This window comes from Lynx canadensis, chromosome B1, assembly GCF_007474595.2.
Source record: "Lynx canadensis isolate LIC74 chromosome B1, mLynCan4.pri.v2, whole genome shotgun sequence".
Lineage (NCBI taxonomy): Eukaryota > Metazoa > Chordata > Mammalia > Carnivora > Felidae > Lynx > Lynx canadensis.
In genome coordinates, this window is record NC_044306.2 from 81,952,325 (window position 1) to 81,966,085 (window position 13,761).

The 13,761-nt window shown below is 38.6% G+C and overlaps 1 pseudogene; it reads left to right on the forward strand.

Moving 5' to 3' along the window:
• Positions 1–2,715: 2,715 nt before the first annotated feature.
• LOC115512996 lies at positions 2,716–10,091 on the forward strand (annotated as a pseudogene).
• Positions 10,092–13,761: the final 3,670 nt, after the last annotated feature.

Consider the following 13,761-nt stretch of genomic DNA (forward strand, 5'->3'; position numbering starts at 1 on the left):
TCAAGACTTTTCCTCCTAATATGCATAGAATGAATTAAATCCTGACACTGGAAGATTCTAAAGCATTCTAGCATTTCTTGCACTACATTTCAGGGGTTCTTACATGGGAACAATAAAAGCTCTCAGCTTACTTCACATCTCCCATTCTAAAGAGCATTGTGTTATCCAGTTCATTTGCTGCAGGTATGTCCCACCAAGCGATGACATTGTCACTAGGCTCCTGGAAGTTGGCCTGTTAGAATATTCAGGGTTTTAGTAATCCATAATAAATTAACTTAACCCCAAATTAAATTTAAAAAGACACATGCGCAAGAATGGAAAGGAAGTTGGATTCCTTCCCATAGCAGAACATGTGGGATTGGAGAATTTAAATGACATCAGGAAACAGCTGGTCTTCAGATCAAGTGATTAATAACCACATCGTTTTGAACTTTAAAATGGCTATTTCCCCAATTCTGCAAGATCATTCCAGTCAAAGAAGTTGTTTGTTTTCTGTTTTGATATGAGGAATGGGACAGGGAGCAGGTATCTCTCTCCTCTTGAAGATGGTAGGTAATGAACATGATCAAATGATCCATGAGTTTGTATTCTTTCCTTTGAGTCCAAAAATACCCTTGCGTGGACTACATCCCGGTCTGGAGGGCCAGGGTTTTAATGCCATGACCTAAAGTCCCAGCTACCTAAAGCCAATTCAAAAATAGGAGAATCGGGTAATATGTTATTCACCTTTCCTCCTTAGAACTGCTGATGTCATGTCAACACCTTCGACGTTGCAGGCCTCAACTCTGTGATCTCTAACTCCTCCCACCCTCAGCCTGGCTCATAGACTTAATCTAAACCTTCCCTCTTATATCCCACTGAGCTCCAGCCCCAAATATCTTTATGCAGTTCCCCAAACACACGAGGCATGTTCTGGTCTTAGAGCCTTGTACTGCTGCTTCTCTACCTGGAGTGTTTGTCCTCCATATATCCATCCCCATGGCAGCTTCACCCACTTCATCCACTCATAAAGACTCTCTCTGACCGCCTTACCTAAAATGGGATTCTTGTCATACTTTATCCCTCTTCCTTGTTTTATCTTTCTTCATAGAACTTACTGCTACCGATATTGTATTGTAACTTCTTGTCTATCTCCCCAGTAGAAAGTCCCTGAGATCAAGGACTTTGTTCAGGTCACCACTGTATCTCCTGTGCCTAGAACAGTGACTCCCACATGGTATATTGAATTAGTGAATAAATAAATTAATGAATGAGTGATAGCCTTGCCAGAAACTGTGTAACTTGGTGGTTTTATGAATAGACTTTTGAGGTAGCAAATCTGGTTCAAATTCTGGCTCCTCTCTTTAAAAACTATCTGGAGTTCACTGAGTCACTGTCTTATATCACAGGATTATTGTACAGATTAAATGAGGTAACATATGAAAATTATTTAGCAGGATAAGCATCGTCATTTTCCTGCCTCTTATTTTATATAGATGAGTGACCAGAGGTAGATTGAGGCAGAGGGACTGGGGCAGCATCTCTGATCTTGGGGATAACTTGTACAGAGAAGGAAATAAATCTCCCATTCCCTCATGAAGGCATCCTCAACCAATACCAAAACCCTTAAAAACATACGCTCACCTTGACTCAGCAATTTTATTTCTGTAAATGTATCCCAAAGAAATGATCACCTACGTGGGCAAAGATTCTGCTACACAGATCTTTAACAGAGTCTTATTCATAATAACAAGAGATTAGAAGTATACTAGGTATCCAAGAGGGAATATTGATAAATTATGGTACAGCTGTATGATGTGATATTATTTGGCTATTTAGAATGAAATTGTAGAAGAAGAGTTAGTAAGAAGAGGAAATGCTTACATACACTCAAATAAAGGACTAGCATCGACAAAAAGTCTGGGTGGTTGGAATCACAATGAATTGTACGTTCTTTGTATCTCTCTGGATTTCCCATATTTGCTTCAGTTAATAGGCATTGTTTTTATGATCAGTCTTTCAAATAAAAATTATAATAGCTTGTTAGCATGTTCACAGTAAAGCATTACTACATTTTATGGGGGGAGCCATGAGAGATGCCTACACTTGAGGTAGTTTCCCAAGTTCTGAGAGAGTGAAATTTTCCCCCAAATGTCATGATTTTAGGTGAGCAATACCCCTAAACACTTTGGCACACAGCAGATGCCAGAGTAGTCTAGCTTCATGACCATCAGGACTGCCTGTGCGTGTGTCCTGAGCTACTGCATTACTCTGTATTAGCGCATTTAACTGATGACATTAGCAATGTTGCATTTTAAAAACCAAATTGACTTACAGCATTACTCATTAGATTTAAATACTAGAGTGATTCATCATTTACTGTAAATCTATTAGATAAATTACACTGCAAAATTCACCATCGTCAGGGTGGCAGGCCTGCCTGGAAATTAAGAATGGGAAGGGAAATTGAAGGAGAGAGATTCCTGTCCGTGATTTGAAATTTAAACTTAGATAGCTATGGCAAGCATCCGAGCCTCAGCCAAAGAGGACAAGGCGTCTGCCACATGTCCAAGATATTCCACTCTAATAATAGCTTAGGACCTCTTTGGGAACAGGTTAATGCCTTGCTTCATAAGGAAAAATCTTGAATGTTAAAATACTTTTAGGATTATTTCCTTACCCTTAATATTTTTTTTTCCACAATGTAACTGGGCTGCATATGTGATATATGCAAACATGGTTGGGTTTCTGCTGGTTAAATATAGTCCCAAACCAACAGCATGTTCGGCTGGGGGCCCTTGCTCACCAGATGTTATTCCACTAATAGTGAGTGAGCTCATCCTTGGTGTGGAAGGTTATTCATTTGGGAGAGAATAATGAAAGTGAGACAATCATTACGTCACCTTTTCCTGTACATTATTCTCCCCTGCAGCTAACAAGGAAAACATGCTGCCATGTTAGTAGTAAGCTAAGTCATGTTCTTGCTTTTTTAGATCTACTTAAAGTGAATCACAGGTCGATTCTAGTCCAAATTAATTTTAAATATATTATGTGATAATTTGCATTTGGAGAGTGAGACTTTGGGATGGTGTTTGTCTCAGACCCAAGCGTCCTGACTTTTTGACTGTGATTGTCAGCGCCTGATGCCCAGAGGCACTGTCCCCTCTTCACACCTTTGCAGGAGACACCTCCTTTTCCTCTTTTGGCCATTTGGGAGGCAAGGACTGCTGTTTCTGGAAATTCGAGGACTTCTGAATAACAGAGTAAACTTTTAAAATAATGTTCATGAGATCATCTCTCTTTTTTGTTTGAATGACTCATTTGGTGCTACCTATCAAACCCCAAGTTCAAGTTCAGAGTAGAATTAATTGATAGATAATACAGCAAATAGGGGCAATCTCTCTCTGTCTCTCTCTCTCTCTCTCACACACACACACACACACACACACACATGTTTTATAAAAAACAAAAGCAATCTTTATCTGAAAAACTATTTTTTTAGAAAACACACATTTATCATTAATAACCTTAACTCATTACTGAATTTTATCACAGCCTTCTTTTAAATATAGTAACAACTCAGCAGCAAGCAATTTTACTAAATTTCTTTAAATGGCTTTAACTTTCTGCCAAGGGCCTACACTGACCTTGTTTTCTTAGTGTCTTATTCATCTTTACAGAACACGACCACAAAAGAAAATGAAACATCTGAAAATGACCCACCTGATGAAGCTCTTCAGCTGGGCGCCCAGACTATTTTCCTCATGCTCCTCAAACTCTCTTGGACTGCCCACATCTTTACTTAGTCACCTACATGTCATCTCACGGAGAAAGTTTGGTGCCTAGGCAAATTCTTGGCCCATTATAAAGCCTTCCATATCCTTTATTCCTATCGTGTTTTCCTATGTTGGTCTCTACCCAGTATCTGTCACCTCCCATGGCACACTTTGTACAAAGAACAGTGAGCTGAAACTCAGGACTTCTGGGGTAGTTCCCAACTTTGCCACTTTTTCTCTCTTCTCTTCCTTCCACCTTTCAGATTCATCATTTGTCAAATTGGAATAATATCACAGGTGACAAAAATCCTGAAAGTCATGGCACATACATGTTTAATAAATTTGAATACGTTGGGACAGGCCCTCTTGCCTTCATGAGTCCCTTCTTCCATAAAAAGATATTAAAGATTGTATTTTATTCTCTGACATTGGCTGTAGCAACATCTTTCTAGCTATGTCTCCCGAGGCAAGGGAAACAAAAGCAAAAATAAATTAAAAAATTAAAAACTTCTGCACAGTGAGAGAAACAATTAACAAAACTGAAAGGCAACCTACTGAATGGAAGAAGATATTTGCAAATGACATTTGCAATAAAGGGTTAGTATCCAAAATATATAAAGAACTTATATAACTCAATACCTAAAAACCAAATAATCCAATTAAAAATAGCAAAAGACGTGAACAGATATTTCTCCAAAGAAGACATCCAGATGACCAACAGATACACGAAAAGATGCTCAAAATCACTCATCATCAGGGAAATGCAAATCAAAACTACAATGAGATATCACCTCATACCTGTAAGAATGGCTAAAATAAAAAGCAAGAAACAAAAAGTGTTGGTGAGCATATGGAGAAAAAGGAACCCTTGTGCACTTTTTGTGGAATGCAAACTAGTACAGTCACTGTGCAAAACAGCATGGAGGTTCCTCAAAAAGTTAAAAATAGAGCTATCATGTGATCTTGTAATCACACTACTGAGTATCTACCCCCAAAATATAAAAACACCAACTCCAAGGGATACACGCACCCCTATGTTTATTGCAGCATTATTTACAAGCCAAACTATGGAAGAAATCCAAATGTCCATGGATAGATGAATAGATAAAGAAGAAGAGGTATATATACGCAATGGAATATTATTCAGGCTTAAAAAACAATGAAATTTTGCCATTTGCAACAACATAGATGGAGCTAGAGAGCATAATGCTAAGCAAAATAAGTCAGTTAGAGAAAGACAAATACCATATGATTTCACTCATATGTGGAATTTGAGAAACAAAACAAATGAGCAAAGGGAAGAAAAGAGAGAGAGAAACAAAGAAACAGACTCTTAACTATGGAGAACAAACCAATGGTTACCAGAGGGGAGGGGGTTGGGAGGATGGGTAAAATAGGGGATGTGGATTAATGGTACACTTATGGGGGTGCCTGGCTGGCTCAGTCAGAAACACATGTGACTCTTGATCTCAGGGTCATGAGTTTGAGCCCCACGTGGGGTGTCAAGATTACTTAAATAAATAAAACTTTAAAAAAAAGCAAAACGAGTACACTTACCATGATGAGCACTGCGTGATGTATAGAATTGACTATATTGCACACCTGAAACTAATATAACACTGTATATTAACTATACTGGAATTAAAATTTAAAACTTAATAAAAAAATTTACATAACTTGGGGCATCTGGGTGTCTCAGTCGGTTGAGCTTCTGACTTTAGCTTAGGTCATGATCTTGCAGTTCGGAAGTCAAGCCTCACATCGGGCTCACTGCTATCAGCACAGAGCCCACTTTGGATCCTCTGTCCCTTTCTCTCTGCCCATGCCCCATTTGCATGCTCTCTCCCTCTCAAAAATAAATAAACGTTAAATTTTTTTTAATTTACAAAACTTGGGGCGCCTGGGTGGCTCAGTCGGTTAAGCACCCGACTTCGGCTCAGGTCATGATCTTGTGGTTCATGAATTCGAGCCCCGTGACTGACTCTGTGCTGACAGCTCAGAGCCTGAGCTTGCTTAGGATTCTGTGTCTGCCTCTCTCTCTGCCTCCTCCCTGCTCACTCTCTGTCTCTCTCTCTCTCTCTCAAAAATAAGTAAACATTTAAAAAATTTACATAACTTAAAAAAATTATATTTTATGACTATGTTGGTATAATAATAAATATATTAATATTGTAAATTAAAACATAAAAGTTCATTTCTTTCTCTTCTGATGTCAAAAGAATTAAAATGCTTTCTTGGGCCCCTAAAAGTATTGGGAGCCTGCAGCACTGTGCCTAATAAACAAGTCAGCACTATCCACACCACAAAGTCCCCACAGAGGTATCACAGTTTGCTCTCTTCCCTCTATCCCAGAGGGCTTTTGTTGTTCCCTCCTCCCTTCTTTCCCCTTTTTTGCTGATTTTCACTGGAGATAAGTTGCGTCTTCCAGCCTCCTTTAGGTTCTTCAACTCTGCTGAGTCAAGACACGCTTGCAAACAGACACAACTCAAAGAATTAAAAATATCAACAACTATCCTAGGAAAATGGAGGATGATTCAGGTTCAGTCTAAGGCTGCTATCCTCTACCATGTCTAGAGACACTGCTAAGTAGATCAAAACCACTTCTAAGTGGAGAGGTATATATGCAGAGAGATTTCTGGAATCATATGCATCAAATTTTAAGAATCGTTTTTTGTTTGTTTGTTTGTTTGTTTGTTTGTTTGTTTTTAGAGAGGGAGAGAGAGAAAGTGCAGAGGATAGGGGCAGAGAGAGAGAGAAAGAGACAATCCCAAGTAGGCGCTACACTCAGCATGGAGACTGACCGAGGATTTGATCCCACCATTGTGAGATCATGACCTGAATTGAAATCAATAGTTGTACGTTCAACCTACTGGGCCACCAAGGCACCCCTTAAGAATCGTTTTTATTAAAAAAAAAATGGTTTTTATTAGACTGTTGGCTTTGGGTGATTTTACTTTTTCTTCTCAGAGATTTCTGTATTTCTCACATTTTTGAAATGAGCATATTTTTTAATAGAAACGATAAAAATAGTAAAACTTCATTTTAATAAGGATCAACTAGTGTATTTTTCCAGAATAGGCACTGACTCAGATTCTATTTCCCCATTCCAGAACAGTTCCTGCTCTCTAAAGTACACCTACCAAATCCATGCCCTTAAGACAGTTCCTTTTCAGGGTAACTCTGGACTTGGCCATAGAACTTGCTTTGGCCAATGGGATAATGCTACCAGCAGAGGTTTAAATAACCATTTTCCTGCGACCATGTTTTTGGTTGGAGACAAAGGCACGTCTTTTAAAAGATTTTCATGTTTCTTTTATTTCATGTGTTCTTTTAACCAACACAATCACCAAGAGAAAGAGGAAAAACCTTTGTATTTTCCTTTAACACATTTTCCATTTGCTATCACCTGAAAGTGCAAAAGAACTTCAAGTGCCTCAGTAATTAAAAAGAAGGAGTTAATATGCTGAAACACAGTAAGTTGAATATTTTTCTCAGTGGGTGGCCTGGCAAATACACACACGCACTCGCGCGCGCGCGCGCACACACACACACACACACACACACACACACACACAGTGGCTCTGATCTAGCCAACCATATGGCCCTCATTTTCTGTATCTATTTCTATTTATGTTAACTCAAGAATTCTGCCACTGTAAGACGGCTGACTAACCTTTTGCCCCTTGTTTCTTTCTTGCATTAAACAGAGGGCTTAGCTTGAAACATTTCTTGGGTGCTGTTTTCTTCAGTTTTCCTCACATGGGAAAAAGAGTTCAAGGCTAAACTGCTCAGTAAAAAATTACATTTGGACTATTATTTTCTTTTAAACTGCTCCCCTATCTGCACTGTCTAAATTCTTTTCCTTTTGTATTTCATGTATTTAAGGCCATAGTCTTGCCATCTTCTTTTCTACCAAGAAAGAAAGCAAAAGATCCTGAATGATTTTAACACATGAGGAGTCAGAAGTAGTAAACAATCCAAAACCTACTGAGAGCCCACCATGGGCGTTGCATCTTACTGAACGTTACAGGAAGTTATAAGTGGTTCCTGGCGAAACTGAGAAGTCTGCTGCTTGGGTGTCCGCAGGCTCTCGGGTCTCAGGGTGGGTGGGGACCGTGGGGAACTGGATAGCACAAGCTCAGGCTAAAAGGGCAGCTGCTACTCAGCTCCAGCCATCTGTTGCCATGTGGGAATGTAGGCCCTGTCTTGCCGGGTCAGCTAGTTTTCCCCAAAAAGCTAGAAATCAAGATTTTTGCACGTAACCTCTCCATTAAAAAAGTTGTCAACCGATTCAAATTTTTAAAAAAAAACTGTGTGGGCCAACAAATGTGCAGGCCAAATCAAATAAGTCTGCAGGCCCGATTTGGGCCACGGCTTGCCAGTTTGCGCCTTCTGCTTTGCATTATAAACTTCCTCTGAATTTAAAAATGCTTACCGCTCAAAATGACTTGGTGACATTTATAGTGATCTCTGTACATTTTATGGGGAAAAACCTTGAATAAGCCTTCTTGTACACAAATTCTAAACAATAAAATCAGCCACTTCATCATTCAGTGCTACAAGGCAAAGTAACCTCTTGACAGAATTTTTCACTTCTAAATAATTGTTTTGCTGTCATGTAGATTCAGCCTAAATTATGTATGTAGCAAGTCTTACTATTGTATTTTTTAGGATCAGGTCTATATTAGCACCCCGCCTCCCAATGTACACAGATATAAAATACTACCCCATAACAAAAATGACCCCTACGGAAGATTATTTGGGGTTCCTGCAGGATTATTATTGCTGGATATAACAAGTAGTTGCCAAGGATGTGGAGAAATTGGAACCTTTGTACCTTGTCAGTAGGAATGTAAAAATGATGCAGCTATGTAAATAGTATGATGGTTTCTCAAAAAATTAAAAATAGAATTACCATATGATCCAGAGACCCCACTTCTGAGTATATATATCCAGGGTCTTGGTTGAAGCAGGGTCTTGAAGAGATATGTGTACATCCATGTTCGTAGCAGCATTATTCACAATAGCCAAAAGATGAAAGCAACCGAAGTGTTCATTGACAGTTGAATGGAAAAACAAAATGTGGTCTATACATCCAATGGAACATTATTCAGTCTTAAAAAGAAGGAAATTCTGACACATCTGTAAGACAGCTGACGAACCTTTTGCGTGGATGAATCTTGAGTGAAACAAGCCAGTCACAAAAAGGCAAATACTGTATGATTTCACTTATATATCTAAAGTAGTCAAATGCAAAGGAACCAGAAGTAGAATGGTGGTCGCCAGGGGCTGAGGGGAGAAGGAAAGAGGTAGCATTTATTTAATGGGTGTATGTATCGGGGTTCTCCAGAGAAACAGAACCAAAATGATGTTTATTTATATACATAGAGATTTATTTGAAGAAAGTGGCTCATGCAATTATGGAGGCTGGCAAGTGGGAAATCTGCAGGGTAGGCCATCAGCCTGGAGACCTAGGGAGGAGCCAACGTCACAGTTTCAGCCTGAGGGCTGTCTGCTGGTAGAATTCCCTCTTGCCTGGGGGTGGTCAATCTTTTATTTTATTCAGGCCTTCAACTGATTTTAAGGCCTATCCATGTTATGGAGAGGAAGCTGCTTTACCCAAAGCCTACCAATTTAAATAAAAATATCACCCAAAAAGCACCCTCAAAGAAATATCCAGAATAACATTTGACAAAATAGTTGGGCCCTGTGACCTGGTGACGTTGTCACTTAAAATTAACCATCACAATCAGTATAAAATGCCCGTTTCACAGGATGAGTTTCTGGAAATTAGTTGCATAATATAGTTGTGAATGTACCTAACGCTACTGAAATTTACACTTTAAAATGGTTAAAATTGGGTTATGTGTATTTCACCACAATTTTGTTAAACAATATATTAGATCTTTCACTTGGGCCTGTAGCACCAGCAGGATGGGCAAGTGGTCGAGGTCTTTGTACTGCCAGGAAGCTCCACAGCCACAAACAGGAATGATAAACAGTACAAGGAAGCCCATTTGAGCACAGCCCTAAAGGCCAACTTCTTTGGAAGCACTTTACATTCAAAGAGAATTTTGCTTGAAAAAGTTGGGGGTGAAGCTGAACAGTTAAATTCTGTCATCAGGAAATGTGTCAGGGGCCCGCTGATCAAAAATGTCAAGAAACTCACAGCTTTCATACCTATATTGCAGAAAACAATGAAGTTCTGGCTGTTGGATTGGTTGCAAAGATCATGCTGTTGGTGACATTTCTGGTGACAACTTTATTGTTGTCAAAATAGCCAATGTCTCTCTATTGACCTTCTGCAAAGGCAAGAAGAAAAGACCAAAACCGTAAGTTTTGATGATTTGATGATGCAAACATGATAGTAACAAACTTTCATGTGCTAAAAAAAAAAAAAAAAAAAAAGTACATTAGAGAGAGAAATTTTCTTTCACTAAATACCAAAATAAATCTTTCCATAAGAGACATTAGGGTACAAACCGGATTGTATCCTAACTTCAGGGATTTGTAAATGACCCCTAAAATGTTCTCCATGTAGCAAATTTCTATAAAAGTTTAAGAGGGTAAATTATTATGTTTCAAAAAAGCTATTCCTGTGGGGAGTTAAGATTATATAATCCAGGTATACTGCTTCCTGGAGATATAATTTTCCTTGGGAATAGAGCATAGAGAGTAAGGGACACAGAAGTTAATACATTCCTGGGATTGTGGCCATCAATAACAAACTTTTCAACTGAAGTGTTGATAATGTCTAAACAACAGTCAATTCATGGATTAATCCTTTAATAAATCACAATAATTTTAATATTTGTGTAAACATAGCTATGAACCTAGGAAGTAGAATCTGAGTCATAGGATAAGAAAATCCATGCTTATGATGCTTTTCAGGTAGGTTTTCTGGAATTTCATGCTCATCCTTGGGGATTTTTTTTTTCCAATATATGAAATTTATTGTCAAATTGGTTTCCATACAACACCCAGTGCTCATCCCAAAAGGTGCCCTCCTCAATACCCATCACCCACCCTCCCCTCCCTCCCACCCCCATCAACCCTCAGTTTGTTCTCAGTTTTTAACAGTCTCTTATGCCCATCCTTGGGGATTCTTAATGAAGTAAGTGAGGTATTGTTTAGTGACTATTATGGCAATCTTAACTTGGAGACTCAGATCATTCACTCAATTGCCTATATGTTAGAGAAAGTCTTCCTAGTACAAGTTTCCAAAACTGAAGCTTAACAGATGTGACAAGAAGCACCCTTTCTTTGGTCCCACTCTAACCCAGTCATTAGTGTATCCTATTAACAAGATTATATGATCCTAACGCTAAAGATCAGGGTAGGATTATGGCAGTAAAATAATTACCAATTATAACTTAAAGGTGATATAAGTTACTCTAAATTCCATAGGAAAGATCAATATAGTTTTTTTTATTTTATTAACAGTTTCTGTAATGGCTTTTTAACCCCCCATGAAATTAGAGAGTTAATTAAGGTAGATAATCACTGTTGAGACAGAAAGTGAACTCTCCTTCTCCATGAGAAGGTGACCCTTCCAGAAGCCTTCCAGTCTCCAGGAAGTGCTAACTCTTCACCAAAGTGCTAACTCTTTGAGAAGCTCATTTAGGCCTAAAGACATCAAGTCTGATGATGTGATGACAGAGGTGCTGGCTGAAATGGTGAGCTCAGCCCATTGCAATTTCATACTTTTGAGTCTCCCTGTTTTGGAAAGGAATTTTTATTTTCTTTCATCTTTACTTCATTTTTTAAAAATCCTCAACTGTATATACAAACTTGGCAAACCAGTGAATCGTAACTATGAAGGAAATCTATAAAGGCCATCTAGCATATTTCTCTGCTTCTGAGTAAATCCAAACTTCAAACTTAAGTCTACCTTTTCTTTTCTTTTTTTTAATGTTCATTTATTTATTTGGAGAGAGTGAGAGAGAGAGAGCGCGTGAGCTCACACTTGCGCGTGAGCAGAAGGATCAAGGAGAGAAAGTGCTGGAAAGGATCCCAGGCAGGCTCCACTCTGTCAGCTCAGAGCCCCAGCACCTGATGCGCGTCTTGATGTCACCAACTGTGAGATCATGACTGCAGTGGAAATCAAAAGTCGGACGCTTAACTGAGGCACCCAGGTGCCCCAGTCTACCTTTTCAATGTATCTCTAGGGAAGACATTGGAAAATCCCTAGATTTTCTCTAGAAATCCCTAACTGTCCCCCCTCCACCCTGACCCAGGCTAGGTTAGGTTTCACTAGTGTAAACCTCCACAGCATATAGTATTTCTCCTTCAAAGCTTATATGGCAAATAAAACCAAATAATTACTTAAACTTTTGGTTTAAGATGGCTGACTAAACTCACACTTGGGCCTCTCTTCTCCTCCCAAATCCCGTTGATGTGATGAAAGAAATACAACAATCAAAAAATAATAAGAATAATTTAAAAGTCAATAACAGGAAGGGCACCAATAGACCAGAAGAGTATGGAATTTCCAGATTTAATCCAGGTTAGGAGAGAACTTTTGGAGGCAAAGAACCAGAAACTTCATGTAAGTAATAAAAGAGACTGCTAGACAAATTTTCCCTTTAGAGAATGCGAGTTAAGACCTGATCAAAAGTAGCAGGGGCTAGTAGGTAACGCAGTCTGAGAGGCTGGCGTATAGTTGAGGGTCCGGGGAATATCTTCTTCAGCTTGCAACTCTCAGAACCACTGACATAGCCTCAGCCCTAGGGTAAAGCCATGTATACGTTTTTAAAAAGCCAAATAAAGTTAGAGCTCTGGTGAGTAACACCCCAGCTGTAAGCACTGGGACTTGATAAGATAGGCAACAGCCCCCACAACTTATAACTAGCATGAAGGACAGGGAGCTGCCCTCACACAGAAGACAATATGCAGCCATCCATAAAGAGAAGAGTCCATTTGACCACCCCCAGCCCACCTGGTCCTCCCCTTCCTCCCAACCACTACAGCTACCTGCTAGAATAGGAATCTGTGTCCACTGCCGGAGATCAAACATCTTCAAACATGCAGCCGCCCATATAGATCTTTTTACAAATGTAAAGAGACAATAAAAAAAAAAAACCTGCCAAACATTGGAATAAAACCAAATTGTTTCATTTTGTTATTTTGTTTAGTTGGATCAACCTCTGAGAAAATGGAGTTAATACAGGAAATGAAAGATAATTTTAAAAGCATATAATTATTATCCGAAGAGAAATTAAGAGACTATTGCACCCATGAAAACAGAATAGGCTGCTGTGAGAAAGATCAATTACAGTTTTCAAAGTTAAAAATGTGATTAGCTGAATTTAAAAATATTTCAACTTTTTTTTAATATTAAAATTAAGATTTGCCTCTAGACGACTACAGACATTGAGTAATCTTTTCAAGTTTTTTGACCTTTGATAGCCCCATTTATGCAAATTGCCTGTTTATATCTTTTGCCCATTTTTTTTCCTCTTGGGTCACTTGTGTATATTCTGTCTATTGATATGTTGCTTGATATATATGCGGAAGATATATTCTCTCAGCCTGTCACTTGCCTTTTAACTAACTTTCAATTCAAGAATTTAAAATTTTTATAGAGACTAACCTATAATTGTTTTCTAAAAGCTGTGGGCTGTATTTTCCCTTAAAAGTGTTTTCTCTAACCCCAGTGTAATAATAGAACTTCTGCTAACTATAAGTATTAAAACCATTTTATCTCTCTGAATATTTTACAGTTTCCTAATCTATAAAATGGAAATAATATCTTCCTTACAAGGTTGCTGTGAGAATGAATAAGAAAACATATGTAAAATATCTAGAACACACAGGCACTCAGTAGGCTTAGCTGTGGTGGCCTTATTGTGGAAATAAGAAAATTGAGAGCAACGAAGTAATGGCAACTGGCCAAGATTAAATACACATAATAATAACAGCCTCCCAAGTCATTGATTCGGGGCAACCAGATTAACAGCCTCTCCTTAGCCACTGTTATGGACTTGGACAGTTGGATTTTCTTTTC